The 21,578-nt window shown below is 51.3% G+C and overlaps 1 protein-coding gene across 1 annotated transcript in view; it reads left to right on the forward strand.

The window, feature by feature from the left end:
* The first annotated feature begins 628 nt into the window (after positions 1–628).
* The window catches only part of SIPA1L3 (signal induced proliferation associated 1 like 3), a 115,022-nt gene continuing 94,072 nt past the window's right edge, over positions 629–21,578 (forward strand). The window contains exon 1 of the mRNA XM_083454707.1: positions 629–715. The gene's annotated coding sequence lies outside the window, so the exon portion shown is untranslated. The remainder of the gene's footprint in view (positions 716–21,578) is intronic.

The raw sequence follows: 21,578 nt of genomic DNA on the forward strand, positions 1-21,578 counted from the left end.
TATGCCAGCTCCCTTTTGGGGGTAGGAGTTTTTTGGGGTAGGGTTAGGTTTAGATTTTTTTAAAATAAGGAAACCCTCCAGTCATGGCCTTAAGTGGGCCAATGCACAGGATTCACACGTGCACATTCACTCCGGCCGTTTCCCCGTGTTTAAGACCCACTTTCTTCCTGGTTTCTAGAAGCGGCTTCGGCCGCAGAAGGAACTCTGCACATAGTCAGGGGCAGCCTCTCCCTCGGATCTCCCGCAGCACGGAGGAGAAGGCGGGCCAGGGCCGCCACTGCCGCCCCATTCGCTCGGGGTGCTCGGCCGCCCCACGAGGCTCGCCTTCTCGCCTTCAGAGGAGTCCTGCGCCTTTAAGACGCGCGGCGGCCCCTCAAGCCGAGGGGCGGAGCTTCCCGCGGCGGCGCCACCCTCTCCCTGAGCGAGCAAACCAGGCCCGAGCTCCGGCGACGGGAGGGCGGGGCTTCTATTTTACGGCTCCGCCCCCTCTTCCGCTCGCGCTTCGACACTCACTAGAGGCGAGGAAAAGGCGGGGCTCCGCTCTGACTCCGCCCCCCGCCCCCATGAGCGGCGCGAAGAGGCGAGGCGAGGGGGCGGAGCTTCCTCCCGTGGCCCCGCCCTCCCCTAGGCGAGTGAGCGCGGCCGAGCCCGGCCAGAGCAGCTGAATCCTCTCTTCGCGGCGCCGCCTCGCGCTCCCCCCCCCCTCGTCCGCCAGGTGAGTCCGCGCCTCCGCTCGACCCCCCTCCCTCCGCGCGCGCCTCGTCAGCCTCGTCCCAGAGCGACCGTTGGGCGCCGCCATTCGCCCCCTGGGGACGGGGGGGGGGGACACGCGGGGAAAGGCGAAGGGACCTGCCGCGACTGCCCTCCGCTCCCTCCTTCGACTGCTCCGCCGCCTCCCGGACTCCTCTCCCCTCAGCCCCGGCGCCTTCTCTCCCTCAGAGCCGCCGCTTCCTCCTCTTCGTCGCCCCCCATTCCCGCCGCTCCGGTCCCCGCTCCCGCCTCGCCGCACGAACACAGCGCCGGGGGGCGGGGGGAGCCGCGCGGGGCCTCCTGGGAGCCGTAGTCCGCTGGCTCGGGCCCCTCAGGGACGGCGGCGCGGGAGGGACTACGCTTCCCGGCGGCCCCCGCGCGAGAGGGCTTCTCCTCGCTCCCCGTTTCCACCGGGGCTGCGGGGGGGGGGAGCGGGGAGGGCGCGCGCGTGGCTCCGGGGGAACGGAAGGGGCGGTCCCTGGAGGAAGGGGGCGGGGCGCCGGGCGGCTCCTGCAGCGGGCAGGAAACACGCCCGGACCCGCTTCGGGGGCTTAGGGTTGGGAAGGGACCTCCAAGGGCCATCTAGTCCAGCCCCCTGCAATGCAAGAATCGCAACTGAAGCAGGGCTTCCCTGAGCGCCTGCAGGGCCCGCTCTTTCTTTCAAGGAAAAGGTTTTCCTCGTGTCCCGGGGCGAAAGCGAAGCCACCCCCAGAAGAGCTTCGGAGTTGCGCCCCCCCCCCCCATGCCTGCGCCCTTCCCATCAATTGCTCAGCCCCGCAAGCTGTTTGTCCATCTGCCTTGCTGACTTTGCATCTGCCCCGCTTCTCCCACCCAAAGACCCCGACTCCACACACGCCAACTCCGGGCAGCTTTGTACTCGTGGGCTGAGTGCCTGGCTCCGTGAGCTCTCCTCTCTAAGCAACTGCGAAATGTGGGATCTGGTGCAGCAGCTCGAGCTTCTCCCCAGTGGGAGCCTCTGCAGGGCTTTCCTGACCTAATTTTGCAGACAATCGCCTATTCAGGCCGGGTCTGGTGCTGCCTGAGAAAACATGATTGGTGGAGGGGGGGGGGGAGCCTCAATTTCCAGTTTGGTATTTGTTTGCCATCTCTCCAATCTGTCCCGTGGGGCAGGAGTTGGCATAGGGAGATGCTTGCTTTTGCCCTCTTTGAAGAGGAGGGCTAAGTTGTGTAATTCTCATGCTGACATTTTTTCTCTCCCCTCCTGGCAAAGGGGTGCAGTCTGGTTTGTGTTGCACTGGAGGCATGGGTGAAGCCTGCCAGGTCTCCTGTCTGGCATCCGCCTGGCCAAGGTGCACACTTTCCTTCCAGGAAGTTGGGTGGCTCTTTGGCTGCCGGAGGAACAGCAGTTGCTCTGCTCCAGCCCCGAAGTTGGCACGACGTCTCCCTCCATGGTGACTTTGGCCGGGCTTTATCATAATGTCGGTCGACTGGTGACTACAAAGGGGACAGAGTTTGATGTGCTGTGAGAGAGATTTAGTGAGGAATGCAGCGGGTCCTCTTCCTAATCTCGCTTGTGCTGACCTGCCAAAACATGACACTGATTTCCAGATGGCATTAGCCGTGTGATCTTTGGGGCTGAGGCTGTTCGGACTGCCTAGGTAATTCCCACCCCCACCCCCCTCTTTACAAACAGCTCTGGGTTTTCTCTGTGGGGTGGATCTCCAATCAAAGGGTCAATGTGTTGCCAGAGAAGCTGAATCGAAAAAATGGAATCCAAACAGACAAAAATGACATTTAAGGGGGGGGGGGTTAAACTTGCTCGCTTTGCCTGAAGGTATTGGCTCCATTATACTCTCTGCAAGGAACAGCTGCACCAGGAGGCGGAGGCAGCAGCCAGAGCAGGGGGATTTGCAGCATTAGGGGCAGGGTACTGTCAGACACCGACTTAATAACCCCCCTATTGTTTGTCTGGGTGCCGGGGAGGAAAGTGGCTCTTAGAAGGGGATGCAGAAAATCCTGGGAGTGTCTGGGAAGATTGGGATTGTTTACCAGGGAAGGGAGGCAAATAAACAGGGGTCTGATAAGGGCCTGCAAATGGTGCACCAGAAGAGAGCAAGTGCGGGGATAGTTTTAGTCTTTGAAATCCTGGGTGCCTGCTTCTGTGTTTATGTGGGAGAGGAGACTGGGGGTTGGCGGTCTGTGGTGGCGGCCTGTACATGCTGTGGTGATGGGCATGTGAACAACTCGGTGTTTGGCATGCGAGTCTAGCAGGTGTCTGTTGCATGCAGTTGGAGCAAGCAGGTGTCCCAAGTCCTTAAGAAGACCCAGAGAGGGACCCAAAGAGGGGGCCCATCTAGTCAGCACCCTGCTCTCACAGTGAGGCCTGGAACCGTGTCTGTTGCCCAGACCTGGACCTTAGCAGTGGCAGGCCAGGCCAGGCGCCGGCTTCTCTGCTGCTGCCTTTGTTAGGAGAGCTTCCAGAATCACTGGGCTGAAAGCAACCAAAAAGCCCTCCTTATCTGCACCCCTTTCACCTGGCAAGGTCAGTTGCATATCACCCCTACAATTTAGACTTTTAGGTGCAGTGGGGAAAAGGCGAGAGGGTTGGCGTGAATGGGGACCGGTGCAAAACTGGCTGCTGAAACGCTTGCTGTGTCGCCTGCAGTGTCCAGTTCCATAGACTTAAAATACGGTTTCCCTCGTGTGCAATAGGTGCAAGTCCAGCAGGACAAATGCACAGGTGTGCCCAAGTGTCGGAAACAGTTGTCCAGCTCAGAAGCGTGGGGAGAATTCAGATGCCTTCCTGTCTCCAAGGCCTAAAGTGAGCACCTGTTGAGAGTGAGGTGTGCTCCCAGGCTTGGGTCAGCATCAGCCTGCCTTTAAGAGGAACAAAGCCAGAGAGTCCAAATGGGAGAGTTTCTGTTTGTTCTAAAGGTACACAAATGACTCTCCAGGCAGGGGTAGCTGTCCTTAAGCAAACAGCCACTCCCCTGCAGTGTTTGCCTCCCAAACATTCCTGCTGCAGGCACCTGAAAGTGAAATGGGCGGAAGGTGCAGGGCGGCAGTTATGGGCTGTGAGGGATTCTCTGTAGCTCGGAAGTCTTAATACGTTGCCTGAATCCTGCCTCTGATCTGCACACGGCTGCCCCTTGGCTGCCTGGGATCAAATTCCCAATTTTATAGCCAAAATTGTTCATGGGAGGCAGGGTTAGAAATCAGTGAATCCTCCTCAAAATATTTCTTTTGTGTGGGGTGGTCACACTTCCCCTTCTCCAGTGTGAGAGACATCACCTCCATGCTTTCCCTTTTCTGTGGGATGCACTGGGAGATCTCTAGCTTCTGTCCTATTAAGAACATAGGAAGAGCCTTTGCCAGATCAGGCCCAAGAGGCCCATCTAGTGCCGCATCCTGTTCTCACAGATGCCTTTCCTGGGAAGCCCACTTGCAGTTCCCAAAAACAGTGCATACAGTGGTCCAGGTACCTTCAACTTTCTCTGACTCAGGAAGCTTGCATTTGGGGATGCATTTCGTAATCTTTTGCCATATGTTCGCATGGTTGTCGTGTGCTCCTGCTGTGACCCCCCAGTGACTGCAGTAAACTCTCCTAGAAGTTGCGGGGTTTGAGACCCACCCATAAGGGCGGCTGCCCCTGGCGAGGTGCCTTCATTATTCAGAGGAGGGGTTGTAGAATGGGGACCTAGTGAAATGGGATTGGACCCTCAGGGTTCTGGGGCTCTTCTGGATCCCTTCCGGATCGGGAGCAAGGCAGAAGAAGAGTTTGGATTTGATATCCCGCCTTTCACTCCCCTTCAGGAGTCTCAAAGCGGCTAACATTCTCCTTTCCCTTCCTCCCCCACAACAAACACTCTGTGAGGTGAGTGGGGCTGAGAGACTTCAAAAAAGTGTGACTGGCCCAAGGTCACCCAGCAGCTGCATGTGGAGGAGCGGAGACGCGAACCCGGTTCCCCAGATTACAAGACTACCGCTCTTAACCACTACACCAAACTGGCAGGGGGCTGCGCTTGCGACAGGAGCCTTAATAAAGCGAAGCCTTTGTCGTGCATGGAGCGCCTGGGCTGCCCTTGCCCCACTGAGTGAGACAGAAAGAGGAGACGCACACAAGCCTTGGGGCAACCATCCATTGGGCCGTTCTCTTGTGCAGACGCCGCTGCCAGGAACAGCCTGAGCATGTGGGCTACCACCACCCACTTCACTCTACTGCCAGGAAGATGAAATGCGAGAGTGGGCTGGACGGCCGCCTCCCAGTTCGCTTCATGTGCAAGTAAAGCACGGGAGAGGCTTGAACTTAGAGTTAAAAGAGGTATAGAAGAAAAGGCAGCAAAGAGAGGCCAGAAAGGGAAGAAAGGATATTGATGCGTAGAGAAATACGGGGGCAATTCAGTGAGAATCCCTGTGCACGCCTTGCCTTGAGGGTCTCTTGTGGGCTTCACGCTCCCTGTACTGAGGGTCTGCTATGCAAGGCCTGTCAGGATGGGTGAGACTCCTAGGGTTAGAAAATGGGAATGGGACGCTAGGAGCCATGTGGCTGCTGGGACCTAGGTTGTGCGTGCCAAAACAAAATGGCTAGGCGCCAAATTTTCTTGGTTGCTGCCCTGCTACCAGACCAGGCAGCCCCACACCAAAATAACAACAACAACAGCAATTGCTGTGGGTGAATCGGTGTCTGGAGGGTAGCATGGCAGCAAAAGATCTGTCTTTTGCTAGCGCGCTACCCTGCAAAAACCTGATTCGCATGGCAGCAAAAAAATGACAAGCCTTTTGCTGCCACTGTGCCTTGGCAGACCAGGCAGGTGGAGGTGCTAAGCCAGGTGCCAAGGGTAGCTGGCGCCTGGCCATCTCCATCCTGTCGCAAAAGGTCAGTTGACACTCTCAAAATGCGACTGGCACCCGGCTAATTCCAAAAGCTGGAAATCCGCCTTTCTCCCGACAGAGAAGGAACTTGCAGTAAGTACCAGTGTTTACTTCTGTAGGGAAGAAGGGGAACCTGTGCAGAGGTTCCCAGATCGGGTGGGAGCTGCTGCAGGCTGAACGTATTAACTCCCTGCTGCTGAACTCACCTGTCCAAAGGCACCTCTGAGGGTAGCTTTCAAGACAGCATCCTTACCTGGATGGAAGTCTGGATTTACTGAAAAAAAATAACACCCTCTTGCCTCTGTGTTTTGTCCCCCCCCCCGCCCCACTTTAACCTGTTTAAGGTAGAATGGTGGAGATAGAGTCTGCCGTCAGTTTTGTAGTCTGCTTCTTGAGCAGACATGAGCAGGGCTTGCCAGTCAAATCCTTCTTGCCTCCGTGCCACCGCTTCATTCTAAGTCATTGACCACCCCATAAATCTGCAAGTCTTCATGGCCTATGACCCTCGTACCTACGGGACCGCCTCTCTCGGTATGCCCCACGGAGGACCTTAATGTCCATAAATAGCAACACCCTAGATGTCCCGGGCCCCAAGGAAGTCAGATTAGCCTCAACCAGAGGCAGGGCCTTTTCAACACTGGCTCCGGCCTGGTGGAATGCTCTGTCTCATGAGACCGGGGCCCTGCAGGATCTGATTTCTTTCCGCAGGGCCTGTAAGACAGAGTTGTTCCACCTGGCCTTTGGCTTGGAATCAAATTGATCCCCTCCCCCTCTTCCTTTTTTCTTTCTTCTTCTGTGATGGAACTCCTATTTGGGGACTTCCCTGGCTTTTCCGGCCCACATAGGACCAGTCTGGACAGTTGGCCTTGGTGAAGACTTTACGTTTTCATCCCCGCCCCCCAAGTTTTTGATCTGAGTTCCTACTGAAATGAGGCTGCATTTTAATGCTGTATTTTAATCTTGTTTTTAAGTTTTATTTCAATCAATTGTTTTATACTGGTGTTAGCCGCCCTGAGCCCGGTCTCGGCTAGGGAAGGCGGGGTATAAATAAAATTTAATAATAATAATAAAGTCTTTAAGTTCGCTTGTGGGATGCTTTTCCCTGTCAAACCGAAGCTCCGGCTGCCCTGCAGAGGATTGCAGGGGGCTTCCAGTGGAGACGTGAGCTTCAGGGAGAGTGCCGGCGCTCTGGCACGGCTACCTCTGTTTCCAAGAGCTTCACAAGCTGTTTTCAACTTGGACTCTTGGTTCTTGCAAATTCCACCTTCTGTTCGCGGCGGAAATCTTCTCTGGAGGCACGCTGCAGTTGAGCTCACAGGATGCGTGGTTAGTTTTTCTGTGTGGGGATCTGGGGGGATTTGAGCAGGAGAAGAGAGACTTTAAAACTCGTGTCCTGTTGAATTTTCTCTCTCCCCCCCCCATCAGATTTGTTTCATTCCTGCCCCCTGCGATTGACGCCTTACAGAGTGTTCCTTCCCCCACTTTCCTCTGCGTTTGAGAGCTCTGCCACTCAGCTGTGGCCCATCAATCTGTAAGCCACCCACAAAAGATCTGGCGTCAACCCCCCCTTAGCAAAGCTTTCTCTTTTTGCTGTCAGCTCATGGGGGTTTGGTGCTAGCTTTCCCAAAAGCAGGCGGTTGAGCTTCGAATCCCAGCCCTTTGATTGACTCCCATCGATCACAACTGTTGGTGCTGTGCCTCTCTGTTGGGGAAGGACCACCGTAGCTCAGTGGTGGGGCCACTTGCCTTGCACACAGAAGGTCCATCCCCAATGGCATCTCCAGCTGGGGCCGGGAGAGACTCCTGCGCCTGGAACCCTGGCAAGCCACTGCTGCCAGTCAGTGTAGACAGTATTGAGGCAAATGGACCATTAGTTTTACCGTATTTTTTGCTCTATAAGACGCACCTAGTTTTTGGAGGAGGAAAACAAAACAAAAAATATTCTGAATCTCAGAAGCCAGAACGGCAAGAGGGATCGCTGCGCAGTGAAAGCAGCAATCCCTCTTGCTGTTCTGGCTTCTGGGATAGCTGCGCAGCCTGCATTCTCTCCATAAGACACACACACATTTCCCCTTACTTTTTAGGAGGGGGAAAGTGAGTCTTATAGAGCAAAAAATATGGTACTTTGCTTCCTGTGTTTCTGTTGCACAAGGGCATGTTGGTCTCCAAGGGCAGCTCTTAAAGCCACAGAGCTCAGTGTATCTTGGGGAGTCTTCCTTGGTGGGCGATGCCTTGGTTTGGAGCCTGGAAGCGGAGTTTATACCCAGTCCCATTTCCTCCTTCCTGGCCCTTCTAGGCTGTGAGGCCTTTGGTGCAGGTTCTCCTTTCCATTTCGCCTGGCAGTATCCAGATCTGCTTGGTGGCAGCGAGTGGCAAAAGGTGTCCCGTTCTGCAGACTGGATTTTGGCTTCAGCAGTTGGGTTTCATTCCGAGGGCCTTGGCAATTCCCCTCCACTCCAAGGCCTTCCTGCATCCGACAGTCAATTGTTGTCGGATGCAGGAGGGACTGAGGTTCAGCGTGCTTGTCTTTGATTGGTATTCTGCCAGCAGGAAGGCGTCCGCCAACGTCCACATTAGCAGGCAGCCTGCGATGGCGAGTTCCAGGAACGTAGCAAGCAATCTCTCTCGTGCTGAAGATAAGTAGATCTTAATTAAATGGCAGGCTGCAGGAACAAGGTTGTTTAATAGCAGAGAGAGAGCTTCTGCCAATTCCTTCTCCCAGGACCTCCATTTCTGTGAAGAAGGCAAAATCTCTCCTGGGAGCTTTCCCATGTGACCTTCAGCAAAGTGGGTCTCCTGAAAATTAGCCTGGGGCAGGATTGGGCTTCTGAGTTAAGCTTCCAGCTTCTCGAGCCCCCAAAACTCACCTAGTGCTAGAGCTGCTGTCCCCAAATTATTGAAACAGGTTGGAATTGGAAATCTTGGGAGGAAGTGATCATGTCCTCTTGGGTTTCACGATACAGAGGCAAGGGAAGGCTGCATGTAGTTGGACACACGCTGCGGACTTTAAGAAAGCCAATTTCAAAAAGCTTAAGGAACTACTGTGTGAGCTCCCATGGTCAGAAATACTTAGAGAGAAGGGGGTCCAAGTTGGATGGGAGTTTCTTGAAGGTGAAATATTGAAGACACAAACATAGACAATTTCAGCCACAAAGAAAAGAGGATCTAAAGAAACCAGTATGGCTGCATAAGGAGCTTATAGATGAGCTGAGATTTAAGAAGGGCATGTATAAGAAAGGGAAGAAAAGGGAAATCACAAATAAAGAGTATAAACAAGCAGGTAATAGTTTCAGGGAGAACAACAAGCAGGTCAAAGCTCAGAATGAGCTCAGGCTTGCAAGAGAGGTTAAAAATAATAACCAAAGATTTGTTCAGCTTTATTTGAAGCAAGAGGAAGAACAAGCAAGTAGCAGTTCCTCTGCACGGAGAAGACAAAGAAATGCTACCCGGTGACAGAGAGAAAGCGGAACTGCTCAACACCTACTTTGTCTCTGTCTTCACCCAAAAGGAAGGTGATGCCCAACCTGGTGATAACAGAATCAGTGATGTTAGGAGGGAGCTGCAGCCCAAGATAGGAAAAGAGGGAGTAAGGAAACATCTAGCTACTTTAAATGAATTCAAATCTCCGGAGTTTGATGAGCTGCACCCAAGGATACTAAAGGAGCTTGCAGATCTAATCTCAGAGCCTCTGTCTATCAATCTTCAAGAATTCTTGGAAAACAGGTGAGGTCCCTACAGATTGGAGGAGGGCAAATGGTGAAAAGGGGGGGGGGGGTCCCAGATAACAACCAACCAGTCAGCTCAACATTGATACCAGGAAAGGTCTTAGAAAGATCGGTTTGAGCGTTTAGAACATGATGCTGTGATTAAGATCCAGCATAGTTTTCTCAAAAACAAGTCATGCCAGATGAATCTAAATTGTTTTCCCGATAGACTTGCAAGCTTGGTGGATCAGGGGAATGCTGTGAACGTAGTGTATCTTGATTTCAGTAAGGCATGTGACAAAGTCCCCCATGGTATTCTTTCAAAGAAGCTAGTAAAATGTGGGCTAGACAAGGTAACTGTTAGGTGGATTTGTAGCTGGTTGACTGATTTGAACCCCAAGAGTACTCATTAATGGTTCCTCGTCATACTGGGGAAAAGTGACTAGTGGGGTGCCGCAGGTTTCTGTCCTGGGCCCATTGTTGTTCAATGCCCTTAAAACAACTTGAACAAAGGGCCCAAACTAACAAAATGAATTGCAATAGGGACAAATGTAAGGAAGAATTGCTGCACCAATATAAGATGGGGGACACCTGGTTTTCCAGTAGTTTTCACACTGTACGTGTGAAAAGGATCGAGGGTTCATAGGAGACCACAAACTTACTGTAACATGAGTCAACCATGTGATGCAGCAGGGGGGAAACCACTATTGCTGTTCTAAGAAACATCAACAGAAGTCTAGTGTTCAGATCAAGGGAAGTCATAGTCCAACTCTCTTCTGCCTTGGTCAGACCACATCTGAAATACTGTATCCAGCTCTGGGCTCCACAATTTAAGAAGGATGTTGACAAGATGGAATGTGTGCAGAGAAGAGCGACCAAGATGATCAAGGTTCTGGAGACGAAGCCTTATGAGGAACGGTTGAAGGAGTTGGGTATGTTTCGTCTGCAGAAGAGGAGACTGAGAGGAGATATGAGCCACCTTCAATATCTCAAGGACTGTCCCACGGAAGATGAAGTAAGCTTGTTTACTCCTCCTCGGGAGGCGAGGACCAAAACAATGGCTTCAAGTTACCAGAACGGAAACTCCAGGAAATTCTGACTAAACGTCAGGAATTATCTTCTGACAGTGAGAGCTGTTCAACAGTGGAAGGGACACCTTTGGTGGACTCTTCTTCCTTGGAGGTTTTTAAGCAGAGGTTGGAGAGGGAGAGATGAGGGAAGCCAGCTTGGTGAAACCCCCTTCTCCATCTTGCATCCCATCAGGTGTTGCATGGGAACAGACTGCAAACCTACAGCCTGGGAGGCCCTCCTGCCACCTCTCCCTGGTGACTCTGTTGGCTGGGGGTTGTTCTCTGGCTCCATGTCATCGCCTGGGCATTTGCACCTGCTCTGCGCTTTTGCCCAGCAGAACAAGAAAGCAAATGGCAGAATCATTCCATGCCGATGAGGATTACTTGACATTTGCCACCACTAAGGAGGCCTTACTTCTTAGCCTTATGGCTAGCGCTGGGCGATATCTGGTTTTCAACTTCGTGATATATCGCCAGCTAAACACCACGATATACTGATATCTGAAATAAGATGGAGCTACGTAGAGGCGAACGTGGTAATGTCCTGGCAACTGCAACTATGTTAGCTGTCTAAATCACCACGTACTGATGAAATAATCACTTTCATCAGCAGGCAAGCCAAAATGCAACCAAACAGGACTTTGGTTTGGGGCTTGAATACCAAATGGTGGTATTCAGGTCCAGGACAATCCAAAATACAGTGATGAGTCATAGTGAATGCAAACAATCTGGGAACATACTGAACAGTAACAAAAAAAAATCTAAATTTGATGCATGTCATTATATGAAAAATTAACTCAATGATAGCATGCTTCAACGAAACCATTAAAGATTTCTGGAGAATATATTAATGTACTATGCAGTTTTAGGGGCAAATTTAAAATTTACAAGAGAAGATTTAGTAAAAATACTAATTAAACTTGCATACAATTAACAATATAGTCTGTTTTCTACAAGTTTAAGAGTAATTCATGTGATTTACTAGTCAAGTTGCATCTTCTTCCCCACTCAAAGAGCCAACTGCAATTCTATGCATGAGTAAGCCCCACTCAGTTCAACTAAACTCACTTCTACTTTCCTGAGATTAAGCCCCATTGAATCCAGTAGTCCATAGTTAATATCATTTCCATTTCAACTGTGTGTATTCTCCTTCTTGCACTCTGGGACTCCCTTGTTGTAAGAGCCAGCTACAGGCAGGCAACGTAGCTGAGATTACAGAATTGGAGTGTTGGAGGGGACCCTGAGAGTCATCTAGTCCAACCCCCTGGCGAATCAACATTTTGTTGTGGCGACTGCAACCTAGGTTTAAGGTCCGCCTGGGGGCCTAGCTGATATACAGTGGTACCTCGCAAGACGAATGCCTCACAAGACGAAAAACTCGCAAGACGAAAGAGTTTTTTGGTTTTTGAGTTGCTTTGCAAGACAAATTTCCCTATGGGCTTGCTTCGCAAGGCGAAAACGTCTTTCGCCTTTTTCTTAAAACCGTCAATGCATTCCTATGGGAAACCATCAATGCATTTCCTATGGGAAACTGTGCTTCGCAAGACGAAAAATTCACAAGACAACTCGCAGAACGAATTAATTTCGTCTTGCGAGGCACCACTGTATCTGACAGGTGTTGCACTTGACGGCAGAGCTTGCGTCACTTTGCCTTTTGAGAGGGTGAAATAAAGATCTTTTTGTATGCTGTTGTGTCACTAGACATGCAGTTTGTAACTGGTGAACTGCTATGCTTGTGGTTTTTTTTGTTTTCCTCAATAAGAACTATATCTGTTTTTTGTTTTTTTGAATGTGGGAGGCATTGGGAGATAGATGGGCTGAGGGAACCAGGTGGCAAAATAGTTTTGTGCTTCCTTGTAGTGACAGAAAATGTTTTCCCCCCGGTGCTGAAAGAATTTTAATATTTTGTTGGAAGCAGTCCAGAGGGGCTGGGTATAAATAATAAATTATTATTATTATAATGCTGAGGACCAGATGACCAGCAGCTCCATCAGGAAGGCTCTTCCGTCGCGGAAAATAATGTGCGAGAGAGAGCACGTGAAGCGGCCCGTGTTTCTGGAGGCAGGACAGAGCCCCACGCACTGGACCATGTCAGAATGGCCTCTCAATTGGCAGAAATGAAAATAATTTTCTGCTTGTAAAAAGGTTGTCCTGAGGACTCTCCAATTACACACACGTCCAGTCCTTCAAGGCAATTGTTCTTTTTCCAAGCCCTCCAGAGACGGTGGCTTGCGTCCAGCCCTAATAACATTCTCGGACTAGACCCATGGAAATGAATGGATGTGGCTAGTTTAGGTCCATTAATTTTAATGGAAAGAACTCAGATGGGTACAACCCCCCATGCTTCTATGTGGGAAACCGGTCGTGTTTGAAGTGGCCGTGAGTGACGGCACAGAGAGCAACAGCGATGGTTTGGTTTTTTTGTAGGAAAGTCCACTAGCAAGGACATCTTCCTGGCTGGCTGCTAGTGGGCCCCTCAGCCTCCTCTAAGAAGTGGGCCGTGTGCTGGGGGTCATTCCTTTGTGTCAAATGGGCCTGCCCTGGGTGCTGAGACTACCTGGCTTCCTCTGAGAAGCCTACCACCCAATTCCTTGTGGACTGCTCAGGAGAGGGCAAAGCTTGCTGTCAGTTCCTGGCTCGAATCCTGCCATCGCCCTTAGGACGCTTGCTGGGGACCATTTCACAAGCGACATTCTCTGCCACGGCAGAGGACCCTCTTAGAATCATAGAATCATAGAGTTGGAAGAGACCACAAGCGCCATCGAGTCCAACCCCCTGAGCACTCCTGACATAAGGTTGTCAAGCCTCTGCTTAAAGACCTCCAAAGAAGGAGACTCTACCACACTCCTTGGCAGCAAATTCCACTGTCAAACAGCTCTTACTGTCAGGAAGTTCTTCCTAATGTTTAGGTGGAATCTTCTTTCTTGTAGTTTGGATCCATTGCTCCGTGTCCGCTTCTCTGGAGCAGCAGAAAACAACCTTTCTCCCTCCTCTATGTGACATCCTTTTATATATTTGAACATGGCTATCATATCACCCCTTAACCTCCTCTTCTCCAGGCTAAACATGCCCAGCTCCCTTAGCCTTTCCTCATAAGGCATCGTTTCCAGGCCTTTGACCATTTTGCTTGCCCTCCTCTGGACACCTCTTGCTCCTCTGGGGTCTCTTTTGATGAGGGCGCAGCACCTGGGGGCTTGTCTTCTAGGCTCCCTTCTCTGCAAAGGGAACGCTGCTGCCTCGTACGCTTCTAGACGCAGAGAAGTTGCCCTTTTGCCTCTATCTTGTTTGCATTGGGGCGGGCAGGCCAGATCCTTCCCCAGCAGAGGCTGTGTGCAAGAGGAGTTGGTCCAAAGTCCCCAAGGCTCTGAACGTCTGGTTCCTTTAGAGCAACTGCCAGATTGCCCCATCGGGAGAGGAGAGCGTTCTTGGCACTCTGGTTCTGTTTGCATGCTTCCCACGGGCATCTGAAAATGGCCCTCGGCTTTAGTTGTGATTCCTGCATTGCAAAGAAGGCTATGGCCCCTGGGGTCCCTTCCAGTTCTATGTTTCTATCTGGATGGCTACTGTGCTAACAGGATGCTGGACTAGGTGGGCCACTGGCCTGATCCAGTAGGGATCCTCTTAGGTCCTTCTTGCTCCCCTGCACATCAGTGGTTCAGCGCCCTTCCAGAGTCAAGCAGCAATTTCTTTTTAGCAGCACTTGTGTCTGTGCAACGGAGGAGGAACATTTGTTTAAAGCCCAGTATACCTGAAGGAGCGTCCCAGTATACCTGAAGGAGCGTCTCCACCCCCATCGTTCTGCCCAGACACTGAGGTCCAGTGCCGAGGGCCTTCTGACGATTCCCTCCCTGCGTGAAGCAAAGCTATTGGGAACCAGGCAGAGGGCCTTCTCGGTGGTGGCACCCGCCCTGTGTAACGCCCTCCCACCAGATGTCAAAGAGAACAACAACTACCAGACTTTTAGAAGACATCTGAAGGCAGCCCTGTTTAGGGAAGCTTTTAATGTTTAACAGACTACTGCATTTTAATACAGTGGTACCTCGGGTTACATATGCTTCAGGTTACAGACTTGGCTAACGGACCTCCGGTACGAATTAAGTACTTAACCTGAGGTACCACTGTACTTTGTTGGAAGCCGCCCAGAGTGGCTGGGGAAACCCAGCCAGATGGGCAGTGTATAAATAATAAATTATTATTATTATTATCATCCTTCTTTGTAATTGCTTTTATTTGCATTTCTTATACGCAACAAGCAATAACAACAACAATAAAGAGAAGAAAGGGGGAAAAATCAAGGAAGGCTATGAGGAGAAAGTGGCAGAGTTGCAAAAACAGCACCCTAGTTCCAGACAGGTGTCCTTTCTAAGTACGTTATCCAAGAATGTTTTTCTCTGGGAGTTCCTTCGCCTCCGTGTTCAATAAATGGATGCCAAACTTTCGAAAATGTCTACTTCCTGTTCTGATTTAAAAGAGTGCCGGTGCTGGGTAGGTGGTGTGTGAAGATCTTGCTGTGTTCCCCCCCAAAATACATCAGCAGAAGCTCAAGTCTCCCTGTGGAACCTATTGGCAGCAAACCAAGTGGCTGCATGAAGGAGCCCAGTTGCTGCTGCGTCTCAGCACCTTGGGACTTCCTTGTGTTGGCTGAGATAAATGAAGGTCTTCATTATGTCCCCCCCCCCCTCCAGCTGCCTGCACTCAGAAAACCAAAACAGTGATTGAGCGGAAGCAAGTTTGCCAGCTTGTAAAGGTGTCTTCCAGGTCGGAAGGGAGGAAGAGTTGTTCAGTGGATGGCAATTCGCGGCGTGTCTCCAAAGGCAACCAATTTTGTCGGGCACCTTAAAGACATAACTTAACGCCTTTCCCATGATAGCAGCTCTCGGAAGTCCCACTTTGTCAGGTGGCCAGCTGCAAGGGGTCTTATCTTATCCTGAGTTTTTATAGCTGTGGGTGTTTGGAGAGGCAGGCGGAAGGAGGGACTGAAATGCAGATAGCACAGGCTGTGATAGAATTAAGTTGTTGGCTGTTGGCCATTCATAAAACTCCTGTTTTTGGGATCACCCAGACATCTTGGCGTTTAGCCAGCTGCGAGAGACCCGCTTGCTTGCTGTTTTCCTGCGACCCATTTGCGGAGGCGGATCCCTCGCTGCCGGGGCCAAAACCCAGCCAGCTCTTTTCCGTGATGCAGCGATATAGTTGCCGACCTTTGCGCTCAAGAGGTCTGGGCTCAGTCTCGCAATCTTTTGCCCTCTTTCCCCGAGCAAGAGGCGTTGTTTGCAAGGAAGTCTTCCTCCTTCAGGGAGGTGAGTCAGGATCCGTGCTTTCCTTGGGAGCTGCTGCTTGAGCCAAAGCCCACCCCAGCTCTCTGCTTCGGCAAGGAGAAGGTGGTGACTGTAAACATAGGAATGCCCTTGCCCTGGCCTTGGCAGCTGGCCCAAAGGACCCATTCATGGTTTTTGCCAGGGCAGTGGGGAAAGGATTGCGGCTGGGATGAATCACCCTCTTCCTATCAGGGGCTGAAACATCTGGATTAGCAGCCTGAGGACTCCCTTCATCGGAGACCCGCACGGTGCTGTGATTATTTATTTAAGCTATTTTTGTCTACTGCTTTTCTACCTTGCTGAGCAGGTTATGTTAAAATAAGCTTAAAACCGTGTAACGCAACAAAGGAAAGCTGCAAGGATTTTTGCCTTGGAAGGCCCAGTCTTTGCTTCCTGCAGGTGGCTCCTGAGTAGCCCTGCGGTGGGGTGGGGGTTGATCCAGGGGTTTGGCTCAGATTTTCCAGCAGCTTCTCAGAGCAGGCTGCAAGGCTCCCGCTGCAGTTGCTGCTACCTCTTGTTTTATCCGATGGCTGCTTGCTCCCCTGCGCAGATGTGGCACTTCCAGGGATTTACAGGCCGGCTGACTTACTGTGACTGGTGGGGTTCCTGTGCTGCGCATTGCAGGGGAGGGTCAAATGGGATGTGGAACTGCAGTCTGGCAGTAGGGTGGCTAGCACCGTTCCTTTGGGGTTGCGTGGATCCCATAGGACACTGTCTCTCTTTCTCTTATTTTGCCTTTGTAGCATTAACAGCAACAAACGGTGACCTCATGAAGCTTGGTGTAGTGCCTAAGTGTGAAAGACTCGATGAGCGACAATAACACGTAGCTGCGATTCCTGCCTTTCTGGGGGTTGGACTAGATGACTCGTGGGGTCCCTTCCAACCCTACACATGCCTCTCTCCTTTGTCTCCGGAGCCCTGCCTGCCTGCCTGCCTCTAAAGCCCTTTGTGCACCAATTGGGGCTCCACCAAGGGCACATTTCAGTGTGATCCACGCCACGGTCACCTCCAGACTGGATTATTGTAACTCGCTCTACGCGGGGCTGCCCTTGAGACTGACCCAGAAACTCCAGCGGGTGCAGAATGCCGTGGCGAGACTCCTTACGGGGTCCTCGCCGCGGGATCACCCTCACCCGGTGCTATACCCAGTACAGGATCAGGTTCAAGGTGCTGGTTTTAACCCTTAAAGCCCTATACGGCCTAGGACCCTCATACCTACAGGACTCCCTCTCCTGGTATGCCCCACGGAGGACCTTACGGTCTTCAAACAAAAACATCTTGGAGGTCCCGGGCAACAGGGAGGTTAGGCTGCTCTCACCCAGAGACAGGGCTTTTTCGGCTGTGGCCCCAACTTAGTGGAACTCTCTGTCCCAAGAGACTAGGGCCCTGCAGGACTTGACATCTTTCCACAGGGCCTGCAAGACAGAGCTGTTGCGCCTGGCCTTTGGCCAAGGCACAGCCTGACCCCCTCCTTTGGTAATCCTCACAGAACTCTAGCCCAATGGTTGCCATCAATTTGATTCTGAATTAGTTTTAGAATGAATTGATTTTAGAATGCTGTGTTACTTTTATTGTTGTTAGCCGCTCTGAGCCCGGCTTCGGCAGGGGAGGGCGGGATATAAAAATATCATTATCATTATCATTATCATTATCATTATTATCATCTAGTTGGGAGGTTACCAGAGCATGGGGTGGCAGCTTGAATAAATTTTGGGGGGTGCACTCAGGTGAGCCCTGCCCCACATAATTGGTCACATGACGCGATGTATGCGCACCGTTTGAATGGCAGTTTCGGTGCCTTGGCCCTCATCCAGCTCATTGCAGCAGCCAGGCAGAGAGGCCCAGCACCTGCCCAGACTCACCTGACTCAGGTAACACAGGGAAATGGCGTCAGGTGACAGTTGCCTGCGGCTTGGCTCCCGCAGTGGGCAACCCCCGGGCAGCAGGTGCCTTTTCAGGCCTGTGTCTGAATAGCCAGTTTGGTGGTTGTGTTGGGGGAAACTAGTGGGTCTCCCCCGAGGATTTTGCTTGTGATCTGAAGGTGTCCTTAGCTGGGAGGGCAGAAGGTGTGTGGGCTGTGCTTCTCAGGCTTGGTGTGTGACTGTTTGTTTTGCAGAGACTTTGGACTCCCGCGGCAGGAGGAGAGGGCCCGTGTGCCCGCCTTGTTCATTCTCTCACGCAGCCCAGCCGGCCGTGTGGTGGGGGCTGCATGCAGATGCTTGAAGCTGAGTACGGGGGGGGGGGGTGAGAGAAGCTTTTCTCTTCTGCAGGGCTGCTCTGCTGGGACTGCATTTGCTCTTCAGATCAGGGGGTGTGCACTTTCAGAGGCCCCCCTCAAGCTCTAACTTGGCGTGTGGAAGTGCCTATTGGTTTGCCAGGACATTTTCTGGCCTCAGTCCAGCCGCTCGGGGCTTTGTATTGAGGACAAAAGATGGTTCAAAATGTCTGAGTGATCTGTGCAGGTTGTGCTGCGTTGGGTCCCCCCCCCCAATAAAGCAGAATTGGGTCTCTGCAGCCTCCACACGGCTTGTCGCTGGATTCCTGCTGCTCACCATCCTTGCAGGGCTTCTTTGCAGAAAATGCACGTTTAACTTGTCAAATACTTTAAACTCAAATATTACTAAACTCCGTTCCATGGAGAGAGGTTGTTGGATTGTACTTACAGTGTGCGAAACCACTCTTTTTGAGGATCTTTCCTGGAATTGTGGAGTTGGAAGGGACCCCATAGGGTCATCTAGCCCAACCCCCCACAATACAGGAACCGCGGCTGAAGCATCCCTGGCAAGTGGACACATCCTTTTTTTGCCTTCTCGCTGTGTGTCCTTTTTCTGTCGCTTCGAATCTGTGTCCCTTGAATCTGCAGGAGCTCCAGAGGCCTGGTTCTGCACATTTGTGCTAATGATAATAAGAATAAGAATAAGAATAAGAATTGCTGGTGTTAACCTTTAAAGCCCTAAACGGCCTCGGCCCAGTATACCTGAAGGAGCGTCTCCACCTCCATCGTTCTGCCCGGACACTGAGATCCAGCGCCGAGGGCCTTCTGGCAGTTCCCTCCCTGCGAGAAGCAAAGCTACAGGGAACCAGGCAGAGGGCCTTCTCGGTAGTGGCGCCCGCCCTGTGGAACGCATTCCCATCAGATGTCAAAGCGATAAATAACTTCTTGACATTTAGAAGACATCTTAAGGCAGCCCTGTTCAGGGAAGTTTTTAATCTGTGATATTTTACTGTATTTTTTGTTTCTATGGAAGCCTCCCAGAGTGGCTGGGGAGACACAGCCAGATGGGCGGGGTACAAATAAATTATTATTATTATTATTATTATTATTATTATTATTATTATTATTAGAATTAGAATACAGTCATGCCTCTGGTTACAGATGCTTCAGGTTGCGTTTTTTAAGGTTACAGACGCTCCGAAACCCGCAAGTACCGGAACGGGTTACTTCCGGGTTTCGGAGGTTGCGCATGCACAGGAGCGCTAAATTGCGCTTTACACATGCGTAGAAGTGCCAAATCGCAGCTTGCGCAGACATGCCGCTGCGGGTTGCGAACGTGCATCCTGCATGGATCACGTTCACAACCCAAGCGTCCACTGTAGTAGTAGTAATAATAATAATAATAATATGCTGCCCATCTGACTGGTTTGCCCCAGCCACTCTGGGGGGGTCTAGATGACTGAGGTTGCACCTGCCAGCCCAAGACAAGGGTGTCTCTCGAGGCAGTGGCAGTGCCTTCATGGTGCCACAGAGCTGGCATCCTGCAACGGCGGTTCAGTGGCAGGCAAGCTGTTCTCCGTGGAATTGAGAGCACACGGCACAGCGTCCAAGGTTACTGGGGTCTAAATTTAAACTTCTTGGCCTGGAAGCTCTCCCTTTAAATCTTTTCATATTTTAATAGGAAACTTTTCTGTTTCTCGAAGAGCACAGTTTATTTTTATGCCGGATATGAAAATAAGCCCGCAGGAAGCCTTTACCCAGGGATGCCAGGGTGGGCACAATGGGCCCTTATCTTCATACAATGCCTGCCTTGTCGGAAGGCACCCCCTGAGGGTTGTGACAGTTGGAGGAATCTGCCCCCATGGGCTGCTTCTGCTTCTCAATGGCTCTCCTGTCTGTCTGGAAGAAGGGTCTGAGCTTACTGTGGGCAGGGGCTGGCCTGTTGTGGCAAGAGGAAGTTCTCGGCAGGACTGAGGCTTTGTCGGGGACCCCACTGCCTTTCCCCCCAAGTGCACAGTTGCTGAAAGCTGTTCTTCGCCGGCCTGGCTCGCTTTGATCAATGGGTTTCTGGGCTCTCTCTTTTTTCCTACGGCTTGAAATCACTGCAACTTCAGGTGAACGAGCAGATAAACATATTAACACCCCCTTATGATCTTTTTTTTCTCTTTCCACTTTCCCAGACTTCCAGGTTCTTGTCATGTCCCCTCTTTTTCACCTTTTTTCTCAACAAGAAAGCACCAAACATCATGTCCTCTTCTCAGAGCGAAGTTGCTCCAGTTCCTTGGTCATTTTGGTAGCCTCTTTTCTGAGCTTCTTCCAAGCTCTGCAATGCCCTTTTTCAGATGAGGCAGCCAGAACTCTATGCAGTGGTGTCTGGGCCATAGCGATGTATAATGGGCAGCTGCACCTTCGTTCCGTTTCCTAATGAATCCCCATCATGGAATTGGCCTTTTTCATGTCTTCTGCACGTGGTGTTGACGTCTTCCTCAAGCTATCCACTCCTACCCCAAGGCCTCATTCCTCGTCAGTCACGGCCAGCTCAGATCCCATGAACGTACAGTGTATGCAAAATTCAGATCTTTTCGCCCTTGTTGACATTGAATTGCATTTGCCGTTTTGCTGCTTGCTCTCCCAATTTGGAGAGGCCCTTCTGGAGCTCTCCACAATCCTTTTTTTTTCTTTCTCTAATCCCCCTGAATCAGAGCCAGACTTGATTCTCTGTGGTGCGTGCTCAAGGGAGGGAATAACTCGACTGATAATTCCTTGAGTGAGTGAGCAATTGGATAAAGAACTCAGGTTTAATAAATAGCCTTCTTTGCAAAGGATGTTTGTATGCAGGGCCACAAGAGCTGCTTCTGAGCTTGGAAGTCCTTTGTCTTTGGCAATGTCTCAGAGCAGGGCAACAGTTCCACTGAACGGAACTGATAATTGCATTGGGTTTGGGCTGAATTGCCACCTCGCTACTCAGCTTTGAAGTTTATCATTTACTCGGGGCTTAGTAGGAATCTGTGAGATGGAGTCTTCAAGGCCAGCTTTTCAGGACAGAGAAGCTCCACTTCTCCTTTCCATCCACTGTATCACTTGTCTGCCAAACACTTGCTTGTTTGGCCATTATTGAAGATTTGCCGGGGGGGGGGGGGCAGTGTTAGAAACTCAGATTTATAAGCTAGGTGCCAAGCGGCTCCCTTAAACCAAGGTTATAGTTGCAAAAGCGAAATGTCTAGTTGTCTGATGGGCTGACTGTGATTGATTCTCCATTAAACATCTGGCTAGTTCAGATTATAACCTTGAGCTAAGTTAAGAGCTTTAAGAACTGAAAGAGGAAAATCGCTTGATCCGGGGACAGTCCACATACATATTTTGCCTACCCCGACCTCTTTTTCTTAATGGTGACTTCTCTTGCTCAGGCTGCGCAGAAGAAGCAAATCCTTCCGATTGTGCGGATGAAATATAACTGATAGCATTCCACAGGAAGGGGTCTGAGTGTGTGAAAACAGTCCCAATTCAAGGTGGAGATGTCAGGCTCCACCCTGGTGCCCAAGCAGCTTCACTTGGTTGCAAGTGGCCAATGAAAAGGTTAAGGGACCCCTGACCATTAGGTCGAGTCGTGGCCGCCTCTGGGGTTGCAGTGCTCATCTCGCTTTACTGGCCGAGGGAGCCGGCGTACAGCTTCCGGGTCATGTGGCCA

The sequence above is a fragment of the Podarcis tiliguerta genome, assembly GCF_965153285.1.
Source record: "Podarcis tiliguerta genome assembly, chromosome: 8".
Taxonomy (NCBI): domain Eukaryota; kingdom Metazoa; phylum Chordata; class Lepidosauria; order Squamata; family Lacertidae; genus Podarcis; species Podarcis tiliguerta.